This window comes from Mytilus trossulus, chromosome 11, assembly GCF_036588685.1.
Source record: "Mytilus trossulus isolate FHL-02 chromosome 11, PNRI_Mtr1.1.1.hap1, whole genome shotgun sequence".
Classification (NCBI taxonomy): Eukaryota; Metazoa; Mollusca; class Bivalvia; order Mytilida; family Mytilidae; genus Mytilus; species Mytilus trossulus.
The window spans coordinates 31,077,547-31,090,778 of record NC_086383.1 but is presented as its reverse complement, the minus strand read 5'-3'; positions in this window follow the sequence as shown (position 1 = coordinate 31,090,778).

Here is a 13,232-nt window from a genome sequence, read left to right as displayed (position 1 = left end):
TAACCTATATGATCATTGTTGAAGGCCGTACGGTGACCTATAGTTGTTAATGTTTGTGTCATTTTGGTCTTTTGTGGATAGTTGTCTCATTGGCAATCATACCACATCTTCTTTTTTATATATTATAATTCTGTTTGGAAACAAAAATATATTCCCAATATATAAATATACATGTATGTATATACATGTATTATATGTCGTGTACATGATTGAATTTTGTAGATATAACTACCGCAAAGTATCATGGATTTCGAGGCTTTCTATTCAAGGTTTTGAATTCTACCCTTGTTGAAAACCGGTGGAGACCTCTACATTTCCTTAAAACATCATTTTTTTTGGTAAATTGAGTGCCGTCTCCTTGAACATGCTAACACTTAAGTCATGTCTTTTCATTTTCATAGTTTATTCCCTGTTTGTCTCTGTTGTCTTGATTGTTTGAACGATTAGTGGTATCTTACAATATTTACGAAAACTTTCTGAGAATTATGAATATTTCTTCTCTGTTAGATATGGATCATTACCAATGATAAAATGAAATGCCGTACATCACATCTTATGGAGGTTTAAATTTAAAATATTCGTCAATAACTTAAGATATAGAGCAATTTTGTCTTCAACATTCCAAATGTAAAAGGGTACATTTGTATTTTTTACTTCGATTTGAAGGAAATTTATTTCAGTTTTTTCTGTGACAAAGTACAAGCATGTCGGTATTGCAACAATGTATGATTGACATAATCCCGGGGACATAATAAACAGATAGGTATGAACAAGAAAAGATATGGGATATTCTGTATCAGACGAAAGAAAAACTATTACAGTGTGGAATCCCATAAATATTCACAGTGCAAGCAGTATATAATATCTACATTGAGCAAATCGATGAGGTCATGTTTATTGTAGAAACGATGGATGCGACCCCGATATTAAATTGATAAAGATTTTATCGAGGTCGCACCAACTGTTTCTACAGCTAAGATCAGTTACATGTAACATGATCTCGTCCATTCGCACGACGAAGCCATTGTTTATCACAGAACACACATTCTAGATTGTGTATTTTTGTTTCCGTCCGTTCGAAAGTATTTGATCATTTCAACTCCTTTGTATTTCATAATATGTGTCATGAACAAAGACATATGTTCGATTTAATAATGATTTCCTCGTAACAAATGATAGCAATTTCGGAGATCCCGTATTTGATCCTTAATCGTTAAAATGAAAATGACAATAACAGAGGATGATTATAAAAAATGTTTTACTGTGTTAAAAAAACTTCAACTTTAACAATGAAAACTTACACGTTGGACATGCAACATTTTGTCGATGAAGAAAATTAAATTATGTCGCTTCTGAAATAAGTTTGTCGATAACGTAACTTATTCTGACGGTAAAGAAACGCGAATTCGATCACTTCTCTGTTACGGGCTGTATCATTTGTTTGAAGTTCATTAAAGACATATCGAAATCTTTATAACAAAGATAAATAACTTATTTAATAGACTATACCATTGTTAAAGACATTTCGTAATCCTGATCACACACCAACATTACTATTTCAAAGAAAAAAATAATTCCGATAATTGCATAATATATAAATTGTTTGAAGTTCATTAGAAACACATCGGAATCTTTGCTGCAAACACGCACAACTTAATCAATGGACGATTCAATTCTGATCTATTTTTCCATATAGCTTTAATGGTAAAATAAATTTATATCCATTTTGAATTTCATTATATGGCAATACATGAAAATTATAAAATAATCAATCATGCTGAAAAAGACTAAGGTAACATTCGTTTTTTTTTCAGTCGGTAAGTAGCAAGTTCAAGTTTGATTAGATAAGTATTTATAATTCAAACTGCAATGCAATACACGTAATAGCTGTTCGAACAAGCAATTGGTTTCCCTTTCAAATATTACAATAACTATTATTTACTCACTGGCCGATGACCGCGAAGACAATTAACAAATAACCGACCCCATATTTGAAGCATAACACCAGTCTTGTCAAGCTTACATCAGACCACCAACTTGATGTCTGCAGGATATAGCTTAAGATAGATTTTCTCTACATTACACATACATGTATGTTGCTGTTTAAGTCTTCAAAGTAACAGCAATGACTGCTTCATCAAAACACCACATTTTGGTAAAGCTCATAGAAATAGCTTATATACATTTAAAGACATTTCTTAATCCTGATCACACATCAACATTACTATTTCAAAAGAAAACTTAAATCCGACAATTGCATAATATATAAAATGTTTGAAGTTCATTAGAGATATATCGGAATCTTTACTGCAAACTAGCGTAACTTATTCAATGAACGATTCAATTCTGATCAATTATTTTATATAGCTTGAATGGAAAAATAAATTAATACCCATTTTGAAATTCATTACAAAGAAATACATATAGATTATATAATAATCAATGATGCTGAAACAGACTAATGTAACATTACTTTTTTCAGTTTGTAAGTAGCAAGTTCAAGTTTGATTAGGGAAGTATTTATAATTCAAACTGCAATGCAATACACGTAATAGCTGTTAGAACAGGAAATTTTTTTCCCTTTCAAATATTATAATAACTATTGTTTATTCATTGGCCGATGAGTGCAAGACAATTAACAAATAACTGACACCTTATTTGAAGCATACAACCAGTCTTGCCAAGCTTACATAAGAACACCAACTTGATGTCTGCAGTATATAGCTCAATATAGATTATCTCTACTATACACATACATGTATGTTCCTGGTTAAATCTTCAAAGCAACATCAATGACTGCTTCATCAAAACATCGAATTTTGTAAAGCTCATAGAATAGCTTAAAGACATTTGAAGACATTTCTTAATCCTGATCACACATCAGCATTACTATTTCAAAAGAAAACTTAATTTCGATAATTGCATAATATGTAAATTGTTTGAAGTTCATTTGAGACACATCTGAATCATAACTGCAAACAAGCGTGACTTATTCAATGGACGATTCAATTCTGATCAATTATTCTTTATAGCTTCAATGGAAAAATAAATTAATATTCATTTTAAAACTCATTACATTGCAATACATAAAAATTATAAAATAATCAATGATGCTGAAACAGACTAATGTAACATTCCTTTTTTTCAGTTAGTAAGTAGCAAGTTCAAGTTTGATTAGAGAAGTATTTATAATTCAAACTGCAATGCAATACACGTAATAGCTGTTAGAACAGGAAATTGTTTTCCCTTTCAAATATTATAAAAAACTATTATTTACTAATTGACCGATGACCACGAGGACAATAAACAAAAAGCTGACACCATGTTTGAAGCATAAAACCAATTTTGTCAATCTGACATAAGAACACCAACTTGATGTCTGCAGTACATAGCTCAATATATATTTCTCTACTTTACACATACATGTATGTTGCTGTTTAAGTCTTCAAAGCAACATCAATGACTGCTTCATCAAAACACCACATTTTGTAAAGCTCATAGAAATAGCTTATAGACATTTAAAGACATTTCTTAATCCTGCTCACACATCAACATTACTATTTCAAAAGAAAACTTAATTCCGACAATTGCATAATATATAAATTGTGTGAAGTTTATTAGAAACACATCGGAATCTTTGCTGCAAACAAGTTTAACTTATTCAATGGACGTTTCAATTCTGATCAAATATATAGCTTTAATGGAAAAATAAATTAATATCCATTTTGCAATTCGAGACATTACAATACACAAAATCATAAAATATATCAATGATGGGAAAAAATCAATGGTATACATTTATAAAATATTGTTTTTCTCTACATGACACATATAAGTACGTTGCTGCTCAAGCCCTAAAGACAACTCAACTTACTGATGCATCAAAACACCATATTATTTTAATGCAACTAGAAATAGTTGGACAATTATTACTGACCCTTATAAAATCCTTATTACACATCAACATTACTATATCAAAGTTTTTTTTTCTCAATAAACTGTATAATATGACCATAATGTTAATATTTTTTTGGGAGGCAATACCTGTAATATTGTATAGATTAAAACAGAAATAAATTCCCTTTCAAAGCTCTCTTCTTTACAGATTGGCCGTTGACCATGAGCAAAACGAATTGAATACTGACGACATATTTGAAGCATAACACATATCTTTTTCCAACATACATCAGACCATTATTGGTTGATTATGATGTTTCTTCACACAACACGTGTTGCTGTTTCAGTTGTCAATTCAAGCCAACCCAAATTATGGCTTCATCAAATCACCATAGTCATGTCATTGCAAATATAAAAGGTTTGCTGTTCATTATATAAATTTTGGAATCTGTATAACTAACACGCATTACTTATACACTAGAAAATTCTAATCTGATAAACTGTTCTATATAGCTTTAATTTCATATGCTAAATATCTATTTTGAAATTGATGACATGGTACATGTGGCAATACACAAACTTTTAAAATTGTTCAATGATGATGAAACCAAACTTGTTATAGATTCATTGGCCGTTGCCCACAACCAAAACGAGCAGAAAATTGACACCATATTTGAAGCATAACACATGTCATTTTCAAGCATATATCAAATAAATAATCATGATGTTTAACGTCTTCGGTTGATGATGATATTTAACTACAGGACACACATGTTGCTCTTTCACCCGTCAATTAAAGCCAACACACATAATTGATTCATTAATACATCATAATTTCTTAAATTAAAAATATAGATATAGGAAGATGTGGTGTGAGTGCCAATGAGACAACTCTCCATCCAAATAACAATTTAAAAATTAAACCATTAAACCATTATAACCATTGAAGTTCATTAAAGACGGAAGAATCTGATTAACTATTGTATACAGATTTAATATAAAAAATCAAATTTCTTTTTTGCAATTTATGTCATTGACATTTATAAAATTATCAAAAATAGTTTAATGATGGTGAATCATTAATGTAACAACTCTTTTTTCAGTGTCAGTGTGTAAGTATCAAGTTCAAGTTTAATTAGAGACGTATTTATAATTAAAACTGCAATGCAGTACACTGAATTAACCTTACATAGAAAACAATCCTTTCTATAGATTACAACCATTATTATTTACTCATTGACCATTGACAAAGAGCAAAACGAAGTGAAAACTGTAACCATATTTGAAGCATGCAACATGTCTTTGTCAAGCAATCATCAGTCCGAAAATCGTGATTTATTGATTGTGAGTTTGCTTTACACGACTGTATGTTGCTGTTCAAAGCAAATATCCAAGCCGACACAATTGATTGCTTCATCATTAAATCGTATTTCTTATATTGCATATATTCATGATTGAATTTCAATAAAGGCGTTTTTGAATCTTTATTACAAACAAGCATAACGTATTTAATATATAGTCTTTATAGTTTATTGTCAATAATTATATACCCGTTTTCAATTCATGTCATGGCAAAACACACACTTATAGAACTCATTAAAAAAGTGTACAGCGAATTTACCAATTTTCTTCTTCAGAAAATTGACACCATAGTTGAAGCAGCATAAAAACCTGCCTCGTCAAGAAAAAAATAAAAGCAAAAACTATTTGATAATTAATTGATGCAAAAGAAACAAGAGGGACAGTCAAACTCATGAATCAAAAAAATAAACTGACAACACCATGGCTAAAAATGAAAAAGACAAACAGACAAACAATAGTACACATGACACAACATAGAAAATGCAAGCTATACTTTATCGTAGTTTAAACATTGGTAGACATTATATTAATTTTGTGATTATTTTAAAAAAAATATACCAAAATGTTACTAGATATATGGGCAATTGAAGTTACACTTTGGTCTATAAATATGTCATATTGTTTTGTTTTTGTGTTATAAGCATATTTGATTTGAATTTTTGCACACATCATAAAACTGAACTGGTCAGAATCTAAATATTTTAGTATACATTCATTTTGCAAGAACAAGCTTATTTCAAATGTTTCCAATTTCTTTGAATTCTAGCGACTGTTGGTGCGACAAGTGCGATATGTAAATGCTTTAAATATTCACAGAAAATATTTATTATCAAAATCAAAAGGATTGTATAATCATATTATAAAGAAGAGTAACATAAACTCAAAAAAAGGAATGTACTACTTTTCGGTACATAGGCATTTAAATGTTTTCTGTGTGATATACATCACCTGGCAAACATATGTTTATAAGTCCTGATAACCATATCACACGAAGCCAAGATACAGTTTTCATATTGTGTTTTTTTATATTTAACCATTATTTCCTGAGGTATTTGCTAAAAGTTAATAAACAGAAAGTGTTACAATTAATATGCAAAAACAAACAAAACACACATATTTTCGCGCGTAAAACAAACAAACTTCCATATGTGTTCAGACTTTCTACCAGATAAAACAAATTTTCTAGAATTGTTTTTGCAAAATTGATTTTTTGTTTACTTTTTAAGTATCGTTGTCTCGTATTTTACATCTAAATGTTAGATGATTTAATACATTATTAAAAATGCAACCTACTTGAACCGACGATAAAAAATTCAGCTGAAAAAAAGCTAATACTGTTTAAAGTGTAACTATCAAATTATATAACATATTTTAATTTTTCTGCACTGACATTTTACATACAGCTTGAATCGACTTTACAAAAAAAGGTCCATGTCGTTATTTCGATAATGAATTTGAAATCATGTACAATGTTGGTCTATTATCATATTGATGTTTGATACATCTTTTTTTCGGGTTCAACATTTCATGACTACGGAAATCTTCGAAAATGATTTCTCTGTATGTTACATATGGACAAACTATTGTAATGCATGCGTACCTCTAGCTTGTCTAATGGTCCTGCCTTCTTCTGATTATTAGTAGTCTTTCTTCGTCAACTACTACTGGAAGGAAATATTAAACAATTATGATGAAGTGACAAATGAATCTCCATGAATTACATTTCCAAAACTAATAATAAAAGATAAAGTTGATCAAAATGTGAATACAATCATGTGATAATTCGAAACGCTGAAAGAGGTGACAAATTTAAAATATGCTAAAAATTGATAGGTGTTTTATACTTCTAAAATTCAATACATTATTGATTAGTTTGCAATCAGTTTATTAAAATTGTCATTATCAGCATCTGCTAACCAATCCATAGGACCTGAGAACCTTCCGGTTTTATGTTGGGTTCGCGTTGGTAGGTCTAATGTATTCTGTTTCGTGTACAGCTGATGGTGTATATTTTGTTGTGAGTCATGTTGTCAGTTTATTTTCGATTAATAAGATTGAATGTCCCATAGGTAAATGTTGCCTATCGTTTATATACAAATCAATAAAATAAAAGTAAAAAGTAAAGCAATACCTAAAACTTCTGAGTTGTAGGCCGATTAAATTGTTCGACATCGCAGCGACATTCAGGTGGTTTCCCTGCAAAACCGAACAAAAAACAGTGCAGGAGTTATTTCCCCTATCTGGATCAAAATTCATAATGGCGGGTGATTTTTGACGTTTGCAGACACAGTAATAAATGTAGCAATAGGTAAGGTACGCGCATCTCATAATTGATGAAATGTATCGCATATGGTGCCTTTTTTTCTATTATAACGTATTTTCTAATCAAATAATGGAAATAATTTGAGATAAAGCTTTATTATCAAAAGAAAATCGCAAGCAAGCTCCGTCCACTTTTAACCTTTTTTGGAAATTCTATGTAGTCGCGAAGCTTGCAGTTTGAAAGTCGGTTAATTGGAGCTAATTGAAGCAGCCGTGCACTTGTTACTTGTGAATTGAACGACCTGGTGGAAGAAACCAATGGAAACAAATCGAAAATATTATTCAATGATAGGAGAAATATGTTTAGAAGGATACTCTTGGTTTATTTTATCGGTTTAATGTATTTTAATAATGAAGATATATGCTGAAATACAGACAGTAATGTACTTAAGATAGGACATCTGAACAGATTATAACCACGTGCTGCATTTTTTTAATTTTAGCCAAGGCCAATACTGAGTAGCCATCATTTCATATGGATTACACAAACACACTGGTTTGTAAATCCTATCGTCCCCATTTAACTTCCATCTTCACCTCTTTGAGGAAAAATCAAGTGAAAAAAATAAAATAAATGCTATGGCTGTGCTTATAGTTCCTTACCTCCTTTGTAAACCTGCTGTGTTGAGAACAAAAACTTCATTTGCATTATTAATACAGTAAATAAACCTGATGGTTCGTATAATTTTAGTGCTTATGGTATAGTAGCTTTAAGATACACTCATATATTTCATTATATTTTATTGTAATCGTAATATTATTTGTCTTGAAAAATGACAACAAAAGTTTTGTACATAAGTGTGTTTACCTGTACTTTTATCCGTAATATTGAATAGTTAACAAAAAAAAAAACCAAGATTTTACATAATCCTTTTACATGCAATCAAATGATTTCAAAATAAACTATTTATTCAAACATTTAAAAAAAAATAAAGAAATCTTTTCCTTTTGATAGCAATTCTGAACCAGTCTTAGAAAAAAAAGAGCAACGCCATGGATACTTGTACAGATGTTCTCGTTGTGGGTAATCATAGGCCGTGTTCACACCAAACGCCGTTTAGAGTAAACATGTTTACAATTAGTTTAGTGTAGTGTATACTGGTTTCACATTACATTTGTTTACATCTATACACCTTGTTTAGCTACCTGTACATAAGATTTGTTCCCACTTGTAAACTATATGTCATTTAAATGTTCATTACGTAGAACTGAATTCAAAATTTTTGGACAATTTTTCTAGCGGTAAGGGAACAACCATTTGACTTCAAAAGGGGGGTGGGGTGGGAATGGAAATATTCCGATCCCCAATTTGATAAAAAAAAAATATGGTCATACAGATGATAAAAAAAATATTCTGAATCAAGAGTTTCTCCGTACATTATAATGTTAAATATTGAAAAAAATGTATTTGATCACCAGCATCGAAAAAGATAAAAACATACGCGCGAGAAAAGAAATCTGACTCAGATAAAAAAAAAATAATCCTCCCCCTTTTTTAAGTTAAGTGGTTGCTACTATATGAAAGCCATTTTTATAATTTGCAGTAGTTTGAATATACTAGAGATGTCTCGATTACGCATTAGACAACGTTAGCTGCAGCAGCGTGCTTACAGCCGAAAAAAAAAGGATTGAGATATTAGGGATCATTACATTTTTATCTTTTCTGTTTGTTTCAAATGGTATTTCTGCTCCAAGGAGTATTGGTAAAAGAATAGGGTAACGTTTTTTTTAAATCTATTTTAAGTGTTATTTAACGGATCTGAGATACTAGACAAACATATCATTTACCCCACACTTGTTTAGTCGTGCATTTCTGCGTGAATCGTTGTTTGAGTAAAGACCAGTGGCGAATATTTCTGTGTACGTCAAGTCGATTCGGGAAGACCTTTTCAAATAAATTAGGCAGCAACTACAAACTTCATTTTTTGAGGAGCGGTGAGGGGGAGGGGCATGGGCTATTGATTTTTTTCAGGACAAATTTTGGTGACAAGTCGAAATCAAATTTAGCATTATATATAGTGGCAGCTGAAGGTGAAACAAACAATTTTTTTTCAGGGCCAAAAACTGGAAACATTTTTTGTTTCCAAAACAAAATCAATAGCTCACCACCCCCACCCCATTGCCTTTATGTTTTATACTCAACTATAATACCCCTCCCCCGAAAATCATTTGGTTGCTGCCTTATGGGTTCGGCAATGATGCTGCTTTGAGTCTTTAGCAGGGGTTAATAAAGTACGTGAATTTTTTTTAACAAAAAAAATCTGTAAATATTTAGATAACAATTTTTTTAAAGAACTATACTAATAATTATCAAAAATATCAATTTTACTAAAAAATAGTTTCCTCCTTAAATATATACACGGTAAAACTAATGTTCTAAATGCCTAGTTTTATGTACACTTAACCTACACAAGGCCTACATTGACTATCGACTGTGTGTAGATAAAACATGATTTAAACTACATGTAAACATTGAGTTTTATCAATGGGAACGCAATTGTGTTTAGTTTACGTGTGAGTTAAACTAACACAACACCGAATTTAGGCCAATGTGAACACGGCCATAATCAGCTTATCCTTTAGATTATCATTCATACAAAATAAATATATACAAAATAACAAGATACAGCTTTTTTTTCAAGTAACACATGATTGAAATGAACGAGAAATAAATACAACATGCACAATCTGCAATAAAGTATAGTGTAATATGTTTTTACTTTTATATGCCTTAGTTCGAAGTAGTATTGTTCAGGTAAATACCTTTATCAAGTGTGTAACTGAAAATAGTTTTAATACCAATTGATTTTTAAAGTCCTGTCTTACATTTGTACAGTTACACAAATGTCCAATGTAAGGAAGAGGGTTGGAGTTCCGATAACATATTTTACCCCGCCACATTATGCATGTATGTGTCTGTCCCGATCCAGGAGCCTGTTATTCAGTGATTGCCGTTTTTAGGTATGTTACATCTTGGATTTTCGTTGATTTGTTTCTATAATAAAAAAGGCCGTTCGTTTTCTAGTTTGAATTGTCTTACATTCCATGCATTTGTGATGTCGGGACCTATTGAAGATGACTATGCGGTGTGTACGTGCATGTCCTTTGCTCGTTGTTAAGTGCCGTTTTGGTGCTCCATAGCTATTCATTTCGGTGTCATTTGGTCTTTTGTGGACAGTTGTCTTATGCATACATAACGCATCTGCTTTTGTATATTTATTTTTCAAGTTTGTATTTTGATCTTTTCAACCGGTGTTAAGGTTGTTTAACCATTTTTGTTAACTCCAACATGTTATTGAGTTTAATATTGTGTATTAATCCAAGAAAAGATTAATGTGTACAATTTTCTGAAAGATTGATATTTATGTTTCATTTTCCCACTCTAGAAATGTTTTGCTAGTCAAAATATTTTAGTAAATAGTATTTCAAAATATAGCTAGTATAAGCCACAACGGTGAAAATATAAGATACATCGCGATCGCGAAATCAATCAAATAGATAAGAAAAAACATTATTTTGTACATTATGAGAACGGTGAGATGCAGTTGATATAAGAGGATGCTATCAAAGACTTTGCCATATTTCAAAAAAGAACAATGTATTGACTTTAAATGTGTTTAAATGTGTTATAAAAAAAAGAAAAAAAAAGAGATTTTTTTAAAAAGAAAGAAAAAAACATATTGTATTTTATATACAATGTATGAACAAGAGTGGGTTTGTGTGTTGGGACGCCTCAGTTAATTTGGGAGTAATGCCATATGATGACACTTGCACATTTTGTTCTTATCTCAGTTTGGTATTTAATTGCCTACATTAATTTGTTATGGTCAAGCGTGTTAAGAATTTTTAGACTTATTGTTTTCATTAACTTTAGCATACTGTCTAATTGACCGTATAATTTATATTTCCGTTTGTTCATATTCTGTCCTTATACATACGTGATTTGGAGATGAATGACGATTTAATGTATGAGAAAATCATAAAAATAGCCATGGCCTTGGCGATAATAAAAATTAGTGTTTGTTGAGACTCGGGAGAATTGAATTAAGTTAGTGATAGATTATGGACTAGTCTTTTTATTGGACAATGTTATTTATTAAAAGTGTATATATATGAACTTGTACATAACAAATATATTTCTCTAATTCTTCGTCAATTTATCCCTTTCTGCACCAGTTTTTTTAACAAAATAATCAACATGTGGTTCGTTTAAGCTCAGTTCTTCATTCATTTAAATCCGATTATAACGTCGAATTTTCTTGTTTTCCTCTGCATTTCCACTTGTGACTGCATGAACAAAGGCTACCATGCCTGATGACGTCACATAGAAAGAACACATACTTGTGCTGATCGGTCGCAAAGAAGGAATAACTTTGCTGGCGTATTGTTTGAAAATCATTAGAGAAACAGATCCCACCACCAAATCTCGTGTAATACGATATGTATCAACTCTCGACAGTTAAAATCCTTTAAAATATTTAAATCGCTTGGCGAACCTCGAGTTTAAATTTGATAATTTAAATGTCTCGAGTGGATCAATATCGTATCACATACAAAATAACAAGGCACACTATGTGTTCAGGTTACAAATGATTGATTGAATGAAAAATTAAACGAATTAAACGAATACAATAAAAAAAGAGGGTCATATATCAAGGAAGTCATTATCTACCTTAGTTCGATGCATTTTTGTTCAGGCATCGATTAATAGTTAAAACCGCTATCAAGGGTAAAATTTGCAAATATTTTTTTATACCAAACCATTTTTAAGACAGTTTTTTGTTTGTGTTTTCAACTTTTCAGCATGTTGCATTCTTTTATTACAAGATAGAAAAAGAGAAAGTTTGAAGTTTTGTATTTATACCAGAAAAGATTAATGTGTAACATTTTCTGAAAGATTGATATCAACGTTTGTTTTTTTTCATTCTACACATTTTTAGCTCACCTGGCCCAAAGAGCCCAGTTAGCATTTCCCATCACTTGGCGTCCGGCGTCCGTCGTCGTCCGTCGTCCGTCGTCGTCCGTCGTCGTTAGCTTTTACAAAAATCTTCTCCACTGAAACTATTGGTCCAAATTAAACCAAACTTGGCCACAATCATCATTGGGGTATATAGTTTAAAATATGTGTCCGGTGACCCGGTCAACCAACCAAGATGGCCGCCACGGCTAAAAAAAGAACATAGAGGTAAAATGCAGTGTTTGGCTTATAACTCAAAAACCCAAAAATTTAGAGCAAATCTGACATGGGGTCAACATGTTTATCAGGTCAAGATCTATCTGCTCTAAAACCCGTTGTTAGGTGGCTACCCCTGAATTGGTAATTTTAAGGAAATTTTGCTGTTTTTGGTTATTATCTTGAATATTTTTATAGATAGAGATAAACTGTAAACAGCAATAATGTTCAGCAAAGTAAGATTTACAAATAAGTCAAATGACCGAAATAGTCAGTTGATTCCTTTAAGAGTAATTGCCCTTTATAATCAATTTTTAACCATTTTTCGTAAATCTTAGTTATCTTTTACAAAGATCATCTCCTCTGAAACTACTGGGCAAAAATAATCCAAACTTGGCCACAATCATCTTTGGGGTATCTTGTATAAAAAAATGTGTCCGGTGACCCGGCCATCAAATCAAGTTGGCCGCCAGGGTTA